General features: G+C 35.6%; 1 long non-coding RNA gene across 1 annotated transcript in view; it reads left to right on the top strand.

Moving 5' to 3' along the window:
- Window positions 1–5,330: 5,330 nt before the first annotated feature.
- LOC141374767 (uncharacterized) overlaps window positions 5,331–14,034 on the top strand; it is a 62,317-nt gene continuing 53,613 nt past the window's right edge. The window contains exon 1 of the long non-coding RNA XR_012381897.1: window positions 5,331–5,448. This is a non-coding gene — a long non-coding RNA (uncharacterized lncRNA). The remainder of the gene's footprint in view (window positions 5,449–14,034) is intronic.

Here is a 14,034-nt window from a genome sequence, read left to right as displayed (position 1 = left end):
AAACATCATCATATTTTGAAGTTTAAATTACTTGTCCTTAAGTTATAACTTTACATCTACCTACTACTTTATTGTTCATTCATGCTAACCTGTAAAGTTCTCTATAGCTTATTCTCATTTATTTCTTATGGCACTCTCCAAGAAATACATGTAGAATTGGAACACTTTGTTGTTTTGCTGTTCCTCAAGAACATTTTATTAATATTACTTAATTGTTGCAAGATTAACAACACTATTTGCAGCTGTTTTTAATATGAATCCCTGTAGAAACTAGGTTACCAATTTTATTTTTATCCAGAGCATCTCATCACTAAAAATTCTTTATTTTTGATACAGTTTTCCACAATCCTCTTCTAACTGAAGTGTCATACTTTATGATGGTATTGGAAGCAATTTTTTTAAAAATTACCCTTACCCACATAAAAATTTATACTCTTAAACCTCTTCAACCAAGGGATCATAAGGCACATTTTTTTCTTACAAAAATACATTGTAAACTTTGTTCCTATAGCTATTCTAGTTATTGCTGTAGTCCAAAATCCTTTTTGTTATACATTCTGCTGGGATGCATCTTGAGGGTAGGAAACGCATCTGCTGTTTAGTTTGGGTCTGTACACATTGCTTAATTCAGCACTCCACTTCCATAGTATGGATCATATATGTATATGTAAGATATAATTTGTCTCCTTTAGAATGCAAACTCCATAAAATCAGAGACTTGCTTTTGTTTACTGAAGTATTTTAATACCAAGTACAGTACTTTTCACATGAAATGCTTAATACATATTGTGAATTTATACTTTTGGAAGTACATTGTTAATTTCCTACAAGTCACTAATGAATAGATTCTTATTAAGCTGCATTTAACCCTAAGTGATTTTATTAAATATCATCGAGCATCTCTTACTGTCTGATGGTTATCATGGTCTTCTCACATGGGTAGAAGACACACTAATTGATGGTCTACTAGTCTCCTGGCACCCAGGCAACTTAACAGCGACATGCAAAATAGTTTGGCCTGTTGCACCAAGTTTTATCCTTGAATCCTTACAAACATTTGGGTGGTTGCCAACAAGTCGTGCTGATCTGTTTACTAAAGAGTCTTAGTACTTTTAGTTTTTTGGGGTTTTTTTGAGTCCTAGTATTCTTTAACACCTTTCGATTTGATAGTTCCGAATCCCCAACTTCAAAAGGCAATTTAAGAATTCTTTAATGACTTCCTCAGTAAAGTTGGAGTAAAACAATAATTCTCTATATGATTTTTAACCCTCAATATGCTTATGAGACCAGAAACATGAAATAGCTCATTGATCCTTCAGCTTGAATTAATATATTTGAAGGTCTTTTAACTTTGACAATTTGGTTCCTTGCAAAGGTCTTCTTGCTTCTGAACTGCATAATTTTGGATGCATCTGGACTACACTCCTCAAGATGGTCCCAATTCCATTCACTTGGCAAGTCCTTGACTTTCAAAAATATTAGGTTTTATTAAGATAATCTTTTTAGCCAGTTAAGCATGAATAATTTTTATTTAATCATTTGGAGTGCCAAGCCTCATTTGTTTCCTTAGGGGTCATTTGTATCATCCTGAAACCTTACCTCTACAGCTCAACTGGAGGAAGCGTCACCCAGTTAATGCATAAAATATTGGCGTCTCTTCCTATGAAAACCAGTTCTAATTCTGAGACTTCCCTAAACCCTGGTAATTGGGTTATCTTTATTTTCCAGTTTTTTAAGAATTCTTAAGTTATGTAATAATGGTATTTAACCTTTAGAGATTTTTCTAATATTGCCTTGTCATGAAGGATTTTTAAAGTCGCTCAGACTACTCTCAGAAGGTTTGTTACCTTTGCTCTTGGCAATATGTGGCTGAGCTCCTGTGGTGATCAAGAGTCCAACTGTCATTATTCCTTAGGAAAGAGTCTCCTCTCTCACTATCAGCCTCTGTTACTCTTATCACTTCTGTGAGAGAAGGGGACAACGCAGAGACCTGCATCAGCAAACTAGGCCACTTTACGCCACTGTTCATATTCAGCTCCTTTGAACTGAGACAGCCTGGTGATCGGTGTGCTAGAAGATCCTTGTTCTGGGTGTATATAAACACTGAACTTGTCTTCATTTCTTTATTTCCCATTCGATCTTACAACCACTTCAATCTGCCTCTTGCTGCAACCACTCCAAAACTGCTTACTTTCAGTTCACCAAGAACTAAACCTCAAATTCAATGGGTGGCAACAGTGTTTCTAAAACTCAAGTCAGAGAAAGACAAGTACTGTATGATATCACTTATAGGTAGAAATTTTTTAAAAAGCCAAACTTGTAAAAACAGAGAAAATGTTGGTTACCAGGGGATGGGGGTTGGGGGACAGAACAGATGTCATTTAAGGGTACAAACTTACAGCAAGTAGTAAATAAGCCCCATATATATATATATATATATATACATATAGACAACAATATATATTATAATCGTCAAACTTGCTAAGATACTAGAACTTAATTATTCCAACTACTAAAAAGAAAGGATAATTATGTATCATGATAGAGGTACCAATTATCACAACAATGACAATCATATTACAGTATATAAATATATCAAATTAACATGTTGTACACCTTAAATTTATTCCATATTATATGTCAAATATATTTCAATGAAAAAAATAAATGAATAAAGAATAAAACTAAATTGTGCATCAAACTCACCTGAAGATCTTATTTAAATGCAGATTGTGACTCAGTTTACTGGGATGGGGCCTGTGATTCTGTATTAAAACAAACTTCAGGGGAGGCCTAAACTGACTTCAGTGAATTGCACTTTGTATAGAGCAAGGCACTAGACCCTGACAGAGCCTTTGATAGGGCATCTTTCCAAAATCCTCTACTCCTTTGGATTTTGCTAGACCACTCTCTTGGTTCTCCTCCTCCTGGCTAATTGTTCCTCCCACAATCTTTTCTTCCTTCCACTTCTGTTTGTTCTGAAATGTAAATACACCCCAGAGTTTCATTCTCAGTCTGCTTCTCTTGCCAGAGTGATGGTTCTCAAACTTTAGTGTACAAAGAGAGTTGGCTGGGAAATTTAATGGAAATGGAGCATCCTGAACTTCACTCCAGAGATTCTGATTCAGGAGCTTTGGGGTGGAGTCCATTAGTCTGCATTTTTTAAATTCTGTTAAAGGAGTTTCTTGGGCCACACTTTTGAGGAGCACTGACCTAAGAGCACTCATCTACTCTCAGTGCTTTAACCATGCTCTAGATGATTTCCAAATCACACCTACACTCTGGACCTATCCTTCATATCAGCTGACTACTTAATATTTCAATCTGGATATCAAAAAATGAAAACTGTCTAAGCTAAATTTGTTAACCTCCTTCCTCACCCAACCTCTTTTTCTTCCTCTGAAATAATGATGAAATCTGGTTAGAGTTTGTGTCCAAGAAATACTTGTCTGCTGGGGATTGCTACCTACAGCACAGTTGGCATAAAAATCACCCCAAGAGAATTTGCTGAAAATGCTGAGTCGCAAACTCCTCAAACGCCGATTCCTTAAATCTGGAGTGAGGCCCACAGATCCTACTTTTAACAAGGCTTCCAGCAATGAATCTGATTTAGATAGCCCCCAGCCCCCGCTTTGAAAAATGCTCTCCTAGGGATTCCTCCAGCAAGTCCCAGCAATAGGACCGTAGAGACTTTGAAAGCATTTTCCACAGTAGAGGGGTTGGGTGGGAATAAAGGATAGTTTAACCTTCCCCTTATCTCTAGTAGAGTCTCCCAAAGCTACTCCAAATAACTGCATACACTAAGTGAAATCAGTACACTTCTATCTAAAGTCAGTCTCAGGTCAAGTTACTGGCCATTCCCTGCTAACAAGATTGATACCCCTAAACTCTTTCCATATAGTTATTTCTGGACCACCAATGATTTGCTCCATGTTACTCTTGGAGATAAGGAATACTTTCTTGCCACTTCTTTTCTCTCCCTGTGGTCTTATTTCCATGAAGATACATTACTGATTTAAGAAACTGAATACCAAAACCTATAATATCTCAAGTAGACATACCACTAAACGGGAGAAAATATCTATCGTTTAATTTATAACTCCCCAAGGAAACTTTTTCAGACCACCTCCACTAGCAGAAGCTCAATTAATAATACTTTTTATCTTATTTTTTTTTAAAGATTTTATTTATTTATTTGACAGAGAGAGACACAGCGAGAGAGGGAACACAAGCAGGGGGGGTGGGAGAGGGAAAAGCAGGCTTCCCCAGCAGAGCAGGGAGCCAGATGTGGGGGCTGGATCCCAGGACCCTGGGATCATGACCTGAGCTGAAGGCAGACACTTAACGACTGAGCCACCCAGACACCCCAACACTTTTTATCTTAAAGAGCCATGGTTTGTCTTGTATTTTTAAAATTAAGAGTGCAATCTGTGTATAGTTTAAATTCTTTGTTAGTCCTAACCTAACCTCCTTAAAGCTGTGGACGAATTTGCTTTGTTGCCTTTAAAGAATTTTAACTGGATGCTTTCCTCAGTTGTCCTTTTATACATGTTACACCCTGAGTTCAAAAGTGAAATGATTTTGCCCAAGGTTATTAGAATAAAATTGGAGTTCAATTAGTCACTTTGAGACATGGCAACTAAGTGGCTGATTCCTTTTTAATCTTTAACAAGCTCCATTATTCACAAAGGCAAATTGATGCCGGCTTTTAAGGAATCTGAAGTAACACAAACCACATAGCTTTGAAATATTTAAATATTCTAATTCTCAGGAAGAAATCTTTTTCGTACTGATTAGACTCTGAAACTGGTTTTAAATGGAAACAGTGCCAAACAGAGGTTGAAATGCAAATACATTACATTTACATCAAGGGGAAGGGTCTTGATTCATTTTATCTCTTTGCAAACTGCATATGCATAATGTTATCTTGTTGTTCAGTCTCAACCTCCTCTATTTACGTATCAAAATGTACAACGGAGAGATCTTTTTTGTTTCTTTTCCCCTTAATAAAAATCAGTGGGAGCTGAAAAGACAGGCAATTTACCTAGGTTTTATCATGAGTGTTTGGCTTTAATTTCAGGTGCTTGGACACTGATTAACCCTATTTTCCTAAATCCAAAGCAAGGCATTTTACTTCAGCTGAGTTCACCTGCAGGTATTTCTTTTTTATAGTTTGGAGCTATTCTTTGAAATAGCTTTCATCTCTTTATTCCTTTCCTCTTCGTATTCCTGTTCTCCACTCGCTCTCTCCCAGCTGCCAGGATTTGCCCTCTGAGAGAGTGGGGGGTGGGAGGAAACAAGGGATGGCCGCAGAGCGGGGAGCGTGAGCCCGAGAACGCCAGGATCTGGCTTTGTTATTGGTTGGCTGCTGCCTGATGGATAGACGAGGGAGGAGTGAACTCTTCAGTCTGTTCTGACGGAGCTGAAGTACAGAAACCATATTTACAGGTAAGAGCAAAAAAGAAAAAAAAAAATCTTTTTCTTCAAAACAGAATGCTTCTCAATGCATATGGAGACAATTTCATGATACGAAAATTATTCTGAAGACGTTTCTCGGAAGTGTGTCCCATTCATTGCTGAAGGAAGCTTTGCAATGAGCGGTTTTTTCTCCCTGCCAAACCATTAGCTGATAAAAACACCAGAGGCATGTCTTACCCTGTTTAACTTTCTAGGAAAGTGTTCTTGAAGCAAAATTAATAGATACAATGCGTCACCATCTGTCTTTTTTGTTTCTCTTCAAGTTTGTGTGATTGAGGATGAAAGGAAAGATGAGGAAAGCCCGGTAAATTCCACAGGTTCGGAGAAAATGGAGCTTTCTCTGAATATACGACATAAAATTTCATGTGGTGTCTTTTAATATTTAAAATACAGTAAATGGTCTAGGAAAATAATTTTTGTAGGTTGTAGACTCTAAGTGCTGAATTAGAATGACTGATTCGCGTTTAAGCTCTTTTATTTAACTTACTCTTCTTGATAAATCTCATGCTATTGCATAGTTGTATCATTTTATTTAGTAAATTGTAAGCTTATGCGATCATAAAATAGCAACATGCATAGGGCTTTTTCATTTTAAAAGCTCAGAAACCTGTTTGTGAAGGATTAAACATTGCTGTAAAAAAATAGCATCTTAATAGGCAAATTTCATTGGCAGTTTCATTTATCAATCAAATCTATTTAGATAAAGGATTCTTCGCAGCATTTAAATTGTTGGTAATATCCCTAGGGCAATAATTTTTTTTTTTTTAAACAGCTCAGAAGTTACGTTTTTACTTCACCAGTTGCTTGTATCTCTTAATACTGTCTTTGATTTTCTCTTAGGAAAAATAGGTGAGAGTTCTAAATATATAGACTAAATGACACACAGTAAAAAGAAGAAAAATAATTTTACTACAAGTCATTTAATTTTCTAGTTATTTTAATTCATAAACATGGGGCAGTTAAGGGAGGGGTGATCTCATTAAAATCAAGCTTCTTTTAAGAAATATTGCTACTGACCTGGCACACTGGCAATCAAGACTTGTTGATTATAATAAAATAAAAGTCTTTTACTGATGTAAATGATGTGTTCAAGTATTTTTAAAATACTTCCTTTGAATGAATCACAAACTAACAGGAATGAATATGTATCATATCTAAGAATTTTTTTTGATCTTGTCTTTGCTTTTTGTTTTTGTTTGAGAAATGGATTTTGTTTTTGAAAGACCAACAAAAGCAAAACAGTTCTTGAGAGATTAAAAAAAAGGGGGGGAGAAAAACTACTGAATATTGGGAAAGGATCATCTAAATGAATGGAGAACTATCTTAAATTTCCTAAACATAGTAAATATAGCTAATAATATGTTTACACGCTTGTGTCCTATTGACCCAAGCAAATACACCTGCATGGTTTATTTTGAACTATTTCTGGATTTCAAAAATCATTATACAATACTGCAATGTTGCTATGTTTCTAATTATTGATGGAATCTTCTGAGCTTGTTTTTTAAAACAAAATGATGGTAGAAATTAATCTACCCCTAGATTGGAATTTAAGGTGATATATAAGACCAGATAGTTGTCACCTCCTAAAATGTGTTAGAAAAAAATAAATCAAGGCAATTATGTTTTTTGGAAATTATAAATTCCAAGTAAAGCTACCTCTAGGAATGAAGGGGAATTGATGAAAATTAGAGAGCAGAGTTCCACATGGTTTTAAATTATTCTGTTTCCTTGGAAACCAGCTGCTGCAGATGCATTTTGCTTTCTTTGGCTAAAAATATCATCCTTTTAATAATCGCTAAGGGAAAGGTTCTGAATAAAACCAGAGTACATTGTTGCTGCTTTTTACAATTTCCTTAATGGTTCACATATTTTGGATGAAAAGTAGATAAACCCTTTCTCAATCAGCATTTCCTATCCTCCACTGGCAGACGTCTGCATGAGGCGTCTGCATGAGACATCTCCATGAGATAACTATGGTAGGTTTTACTGCAGAGACTACAGGAAAAAGAGTGTGTGCTGGGGGTGGGAGTGGGTGTGTGTTGAGGGGGGTGAGGTGTGTGTGCGCGCGCGCTGGAGTGGAGGCAAGAGAGGGAAAAAAAAAAGCATGAAAGAAAACAGTTAAGAGCTTCCTGTCCAAGTGAAGGATGAAACAAGGCAAATGAAAACCATGTAAGGCTGTTCTGTGAGCGATGGCAAACGCAATACCATTTGTTTTTTTTCCTTTAGAGCATTTTTAAGATTCAAATATAGGTTTTTATATGTTATGTGTTTATATGTTATGTATGTTCCTTTTGCATAATCCTTTCCTTTTTCTATTTATGTTTGTAGTGGTTAGTAGTATACTGAATGAGACAATAAAATTATGAAACATTTTAATGCATCAATCATTTAATCATAGAAAGAAAAGCTTGAGATCTATGTTCAGGCTATGGATAGTGAAGAAGATTAAATTCATATTTTGACAGATGAAGACTTATTTAAACTTAATGTCCATACTGTTTCTATAATGGAGTCATTTCCTTACATTTGTAATCTGATATATAAAAAATTACACATCACAACAACCTAAAAACTGTTTTAATATTATTAACATAATGTATTTGAAATTTAAAAGGAATTATTATAAATACACATATATTCTTTTCATTTTATTTGAAGCCTTTTGCTTTACTTGGAAATAAAATTTCATTCTACGTGGCTTTTTTTAAGAAGAAGTAAAAATCACAATTATCATCATATTTTACCCTAGGCAATTTCCTAAATTAAAACATTTTCATTATAAACATTTTTTCTCTCAGCTAATTGTTGAGAAGGAAAGTCATCACAAAGCTGGTATATCTTTCCTATTATTTTATTATAATTCAGGTAAGTTCCTATTTTCTTTTTTACCTCTCACTTCAATGTTTTTGACATATAATACTTTATTTTCATAATAATAGCCTTAGTCTATTGGATTTATTATTGGCAATGCAGCAAATAAAATACCACATGCTTAAACTATATTTTAATATATTTAATATCTAGCTAATACATTACTTAAATTAATTTGGTACATCAGAACATTATTTTTCACAAGGAGTGAGGGTGATGGGAGGTGTTTAGTTTTCATCAATTAACATGAACAAAGCCCTTCAGGGGCAACACGTTCAACATAAAGACAGATGACATTAAAGAGCACACTGACAACAAAGCAGATGGACGAGGAGATGGGTCGTACAACCTGTGCGGATAACCCTTTTTGCAGGCACGATCAAAGTTATAAAGTGCATTTCACGTTCCTGAAAATAACGCATTGCATAGGCTCACCTACAGATGATTTTAAAATACAGTTTGTTAGTAACGTCTCTTTGCTGCTCCGTAGTTCTTTATTTGCTGCAAGTACCTTGCCAGATTCGTAGGTATGTTTACATGGGTCTCTTAAGTCTCACAAAATGTATTCAGGAAAATGAAATATTAATAGCTGCCCCTATAATGTAGGTAGACAACTTTATATCTGTCATGGAAATATGCTAGTTTGGCAAATAACTCCATGTTGCCGGGAATGGACGGTGGGATTTAAAAGAAATGAAAATTACACCCGGTAAGAAAGCTTGGGTCTGGTTTCCCAATGTTCAAATCATGCTAGGTACTCAGGTAATTCAAGCAGATGAAAATTTGCCTTAACATTTGTACTATGGTAGGCCACAATTCAAAAATATTATTGATTGGAAGTTAGTTTTGACTTAGTATATATTTAATACCTGATAATTATAAAGATAGGGCTTATCTAGGTATAGAAAGGGGGTTGGTCCAAAGCAGCATCATTACACTTTAATTACCACTTTGTACATCAAAAAGTAAGAACTGGATTTGATTATCAAGCTAATGATCACATTTGGATGTTTCACATACTCTCTGAATCAGTTGGGCAGATCATTTGATTTGTCAGTCAATTATTCAGATCTTAGTTGTTATAATAGACTGAATAGTTTGACCCGAAAATTGCTGAATGTGCATACTCTGAGAATACCGACTCAACATAACTTTTCAAGCATTTAATTCAAGATTATGATGACCTTGATAAATGTCAATGCTAATTCTAAGAATAACACTCTAGCAAGAAAAACCACGTGACAGGAGCTCAACTTTGCCATTCCTTTTAATCTTATGGCTAAGAGGTGAATAGAACCTATGTAATAGGTTCTATCTATGTAATGGAACCTTATTTCCAAAGACTTTCTACTTTAGTTAGATCAAGAGCTTAACACAGGGGCTCCTGGGTGGCTCAGTCAGTTAAGCATCTGCCTTCAGCTCAGTTCATGATCCTGGATCCTGGGATCGAGCCCCACTTAGGGGCCTTGAGGGGAGCCTGCTTCTTCTTTCTCTGCAGCTCCCCATGCTTGTGCCCTCTCTCTCTCTCAAGTAAATAAAATGAAATCTTAAAAAAGAGCTTAACACACTAACTTCCAATAGAACGACAAAAGGTGGTACACACATTTCAATATTTCTCCTGACTTATATTGCACATTTGTACAAAAACCACCAGCTACCAGGCAAAAGTAGTTCTTATGTGAATTTTTGTATCTTTAAAGAATATTGATTATAAAATCCTTCGGCAGGTACTCATTTTATTTTCACGTATTCCCTTTGAATATTTTAGTCTTCTGTTACCCTAGAAACATGGGACTGGCCTGTAGAGATAGTTTCTTCCTAGATTGCTCATTTTACCTATGAAGAAAGAAAGACACAGAGAGGGATTCCCAAGAGATTTTTTAGTAAGAAACTGAGCATTTGCTTATGCAAAATAACAACAGCCAAACACTATGTGTTTGTATTAAATATTGGATATAATGCATTAAATACTGGATGCAAGAAAAGCATCAGTTTAGGAGGACTTTGGAAGAAGGCGAAAAAGCATGGTGTGGCCAGATGGTCCGCAAAGCATAACAGCACAGGAATTTTAAAGTTGCACGGAACTCTCCACTTTAGACCTGCCCCTGGTATCCTTTTACTGATCTCTTTGACTTACTGTCACAATCTCCTTGACTTTTTGTGAGCTTGCTGTCACCGTAAAAAATGCATTTTAGTTTCGTTTTCTAGTAAGTGTTGATAGAGTTAGCTGCTGTCATGTTGTGGATATATCACAATATATTTAATAAATGAAACAAATAGTTTCCCAAACAGGACTCCTGAATGCATTTACAAAGATTTCCTTTTCTCTCCCAGGTTGGGCTAGCCACAGAAAATCAATATCTGTCATCAGTCATTACCCAGGTAATACTGGTTGTGATGCTGTCAGCATATTAAGCCAGAAAGACTCTAGAAAAGGTTTTTGAACATTATTTAAAAAAGTCTTGTTTTACCTTCTCAGAATTCCTTGCTGGTAGCTCATAAAACTCATCCTTAAAGTTTGAGATTCTTTGCCTACTGTTATACCTAAATCAGTAAGGGTCCCAAGTGGACTCTCCCATGCTACACAATGAAGTCCCCAAGGCTCAGTGTCAGATGAGAAGCTGAGCCTGGGGACTCCCCTTTTCAGCTTCTATATTCAGAGATCTCCACACAACTTCTGTGCAGAGTCAATGAAAACAACCCAGAACCACCTCGGGCTTGTCTTGTGCTTCCTGCTATGGCTTCTTGATGTGGTCATGACGGCCACTTTTTTGACCTCTCCATAAATTTTTATTCAACTATCTTAACTATAATTCTTGGTGGCAGGGGTGTCCTTTGTCTCTGTCAACAACATCTAATATAATGCCTGATACATACTACGTGCCCCCAAATTGTTTTGCTGGCTGACTAAGGGAATAATCATGGCAGGTAGTATCTTACCCTTGTCTTGTACCCTCCCAACTACAGACACCCATTCCGTTCTGAGATAGTACCCTCCTTCCATGGGCTTCTCTGTTAAGGCCTTTCAGTGTAACAATGTCCATGTCATGTAAATGTTGTTAAGCCATGCAAAATTACGTATTGCAGACATCTTATTGTGCAACCTCCATTTGAGCTCACCTACTCTAACAGGGGATTTCATCTGCATATGTTCTGCATCTCATGACTCCCTGTTCTGTGCTGTTTCATTATCTATTACTTTGTTTTTGACACACACATCATCATCATCACCATGTATTAAGTGAATAGATTAATTGTATATTAACAGAATTAATTATAATTTTTGTAATAAACATTAAATCATGTTTGCATAAGAAAATGTAGTAATATCTATTTTACCAATCTCTGTTCTCAATCATATACTCTTATTCAATTATTCTTCACTCTCTTGAGTTAAGTTGTTCAGCAACATTTGATTAAAATTAGAATTATTCAGCAGTACTTTTCTTCTGCTCTGGGCCCTTGTTCTGCCATTTATATTGTGTTCTGGTGAACAAGTCTAAGCCATAATGTTTGGCAAGTGACAATGCTGAATTACCTACAAAGAAATCAAGGTTGCATGCTGAGAGTTTATATATCCATTTTACTGGGGTTTAATATGTCTTGAGGTAAAGGCAGGCAGATAATATAAGACCAGTGGAAGTCCCAAAGTCTACCACAGCCAGGTAGAATTGACCAAAAAGAAAATAAAGGAATGTTATGCCCTGATGTGATGTCTGGGAGTTTAAAGAGAAAGAGTGATTCCTAATATACCATTACTGTGGTCATTTATGTGGGAACTATACTGTGGTATACATATATACCCCTTAAATAAATGATTTAGTCAGCCAGGCAGCATGCCTGCTTCTAGAAAGGCATACTTTGAGCTAACAGGGTATTTTAACTTTGGCTGGCCTGTTAGTTTTTTAGGTAGTATAGCGTAATAATTGATGGGATGCATAACGGACTTTGTTGTCAGGCCGACTGTCCTTCAGCTCTTAGACATGCCATCTTACTCCCTCTGTAAATTTGAGCAGGTGACTTAAGCTATCTGAGCCTCTTTTTCCCTTTCTGTAAAATCTGGTTATCAACTTGGGTTATACTGTAAAGACTGATAGATATATGTTGAACACTTTTCACCACATAATTTGGAACATAATATGGAATTGTGTGTAATTTTCGTTGTTATTCCTAGTCATCCTTTTCTGTTTATAAGCTAAGAATTAGAAACTAGGAATGGAAGAATGGAATCAAACAATACCCAGGATTTTTTATGGCCTCCTAAGTATTATTCTTCATTAAGGTATTAAAAAGCCCATAAAATTCCTCTTGATTGGCAAGTTTTTCTACTCTTCCACATTAACTGCAGTTAGATCATTGGACATCAGTTAGTTAAGCTAGTATTGTATGAGATGATATTTTTCCATGTTTTCATAATGCTGAAAACAAATCACAGAATCATTAATGGATAACAATGGTAGGACTTTCAAAATATCAAACTGGTAAAGCATTTTTCAAAGTTCTGAGAAATGTTATTGAACATTCCATGAAAAAAATATCCTATGCTTAAATAAGTTTGCAAGAATCTGGACAAAATTTAAACAATACCAATTTCTGTGTAGCTTTATTATGCTAATGCACAGTGAGATGCTCCAACAAGGATATATAGTATTAAGAATTTTCAAGACTTATTTGAGGGCACCCCGGTGGCTTAGTTGGTCAAGCATCTGCCTTCGGCTCAGGTCAGATCCCGGGGTCCTGAGATCAAGTCCTGTATCAGTCACCCCGCTCAGCAGGGTGTCTGCTTCTCCCTCTACCCCTCCCCCCTGCTCATGATCTCTCTCTCTCACTCTCTCTCTCTCAAAAACAAAAGACTTATTTGATCACAGACTCTCTTTCCAACACAAAACTTCATCCATTAAAATTTTGTGGATCAAGTTTGGTATATGCTACATTAGTCATTTTTAAGACAGATGTGTATCTATAATCTCCTGAGGATCTCTAATTCAGAGGTTAAAACGTGGTATATGCTTTAATAATTTTTCAATATGAAAATAGTTCTGATGTTTCCAATATAAAAACATTTCTAAAATTACTCCATGAATTGCATAGTCCTCACAAGAGTAATATATTCAAATTTTATATTCTCTTTTTCCCCCTATGGTTTGTTTTTAAATTTCTACAAAGTAGCATGTGCGCTTATGTTTCAAAATATTTGCTGTCACAAAAGAGCCTTATGTCTAAAATACATAAGTAACGTACATTCTAAGCTTCATCTTGCTCAGTGATAACAAGGAAACAATAATACTCATTTCAGAGTCATTATAAGTGCAAATGAGACAACACATTCACAGAATTTAGTTTCTGACACCAAGTAAGGACTCGGCAACATTATTATGATCTATTTATTTAAAAGAAAATCAACTTATTAGTTAAGAAAAAAATAGAACATAATGGACAGTATGAAGAAATCCCAAGGGGTTCTGATTTAAATTCTAAGAACCCACTTCAATGTAAAAAGTGTTGATGACCTATTTCTTCTGTAAAGGTAATGTAAAAATACCCAAAATCACAAACTGGAGTGTGTTCCCTCTAGCTATAATAAAATGTCTCTAAACACAAACTTGATGTATACTTTACTGGAAAAAAGGATGTTAGGTAACTTAGACAAATACATACAACACGAACACACAGAAACCCATT

The sequence above is a fragment of the Callorhinus ursinus genome, unplaced genomic scaffold (genome assembly GCF_003265705.2).
Source record: "Callorhinus ursinus isolate GAN/ISIS: 27379988/994484 unplaced genomic scaffold, GSC_fseal_2.0 scaffold2, whole genome shotgun sequence".
Classification (NCBI taxonomy): domain Eukaryota; kingdom Metazoa; phylum Chordata; class Mammalia; order Carnivora; family Otariidae; genus Callorhinus; species Callorhinus ursinus.
This window is presented reverse-complemented; position numbering and strand designations above follow the sequence as displayed.